We start from the raw sequence: 1,151 nt of genomic DNA, 5'->3' as shown, positions 1-1,151 counted from the left end.
AGAGACGGGGTTTCACCATGTTGACCAGGATGGTCTCGATCTCTTGACCTTGTGATCCACCCGCCTCGGCCTCCCAAAGTGCTGGGATTACAGGCTTGAGCCACCGCGCCCGGCCTCTTCCAAAACTTTCTATCTGGTCACCCAGTGGCCTCGTGACTGAAGCTACCCACCCACCAGCGTTGCTGGCCTCGCAGGTGATGGGACCTGGTTAGGAGGAGCAGCCTAGGCACCAAGGCTGAGGGGTGGGCAGCGGAGGGGGTGGGCAGCGGAGGGTGGGCTGGGTCAGCCGAAGGTCACCGGGTCTCCTGGGGCCGCCATGCCGTACTCTGGTGCATGGGGGATCCTGATTTCAGCCTCAGCTTGGGCCTGGCCCCAGCACAGACCAGCTGGATGGAAAGCAGAGTGGGGAGGGGGAGGTGACAGGAGAGGAAAAGGGGAAGGGAGAGGGAGAGAAAAGAAGAAAGGAGATGAGAACAGAGGGGAGGACGGGGAAAATGGAGGAGAGGGGAGGGAAGGGGAAGGAGGGGAGGAAAAAGGAAGGGGAGAAGGATGGAGGAGGGGAGGCGGAGTGGGGATGGCAGAGGGGAGGAAGGTGGGAGGGTTGGAGAGGGAGGAGGGAAGAGAGGAGGATTGAGTAGGGGGATGAGGGAGGAATGGGGAAGGAGGAGGAGGGAGAGGGAGGAGGGGAGAGGAAAGAAGAGAGGAGAGAAGGAGGAGGGTAATGGAAGACTTCTGAGGAGGGGAAGGGTGGGAGGAGGGAGAGAGAAGGAGGGGGAGGGAGAGGGAGGGAAGAGAAATGGAGAGGAGTGGGAGGGAGGAGGGTGGAGGGGGAGGAGGGGAGGAAGAAGGAGGGAGAGGGAAGCAGAAGAGGGGGAGGGGGGAGGGAAAGAGAAAGAGTGGGGAAGATGAGGAAGCGGAGGAGAGAGAAGGGGCTGAAAGAGGAGGGAGTGGAAGGGGAAGAGAGGAGGAATGGGGAGGAAGGAGTGACGAGGTAGAAGGAGGGAGGAGGAGGAGTGGGGAGGAGGGGGAGGGAGCATGGAAGGAGGAGTGAGAGGGTGGAAGTGGACGAGGATGGAGGGAGGGGAGGATGGGAAGGGAGGAGGGAGAAGTGGAGGGAGGAATAAGAGGGTGGAGAGAAGAGGAGGAGGAGG

At 61.4% G+C, this 1,151-nt stretch overlaps 1 protein-coding gene across 2 annotated transcripts in view; it reads left to right on the top strand.

Annotated features, from left to right (window-relative positions):
• SLC29A4 (solute carrier family 29 member 4) overlaps positions 1–1,151 on the top strand; it is a 29,719-nt gene that overhangs the window by 7,409 nt on the left and 21,159 nt on the right. The gene's annotated exons all lie outside the window — the stretch shown is intronic.

This window comes from Cebus imitator, unplaced genomic scaffold, assembly GCF_001604975.1.
Source record: "Cebus imitator isolate Cc_AM_T3 unplaced genomic scaffold, Cebus_imitator-1.0 Scaffold82, whole genome shotgun sequence".
NCBI classification, from domain to species: Eukaryota; Metazoa; Chordata; class Mammalia; order Primates; family Cebidae; genus Cebus; species Cebus imitator.
This window is presented reverse-complemented; position numbering and strand designations above follow the sequence as displayed.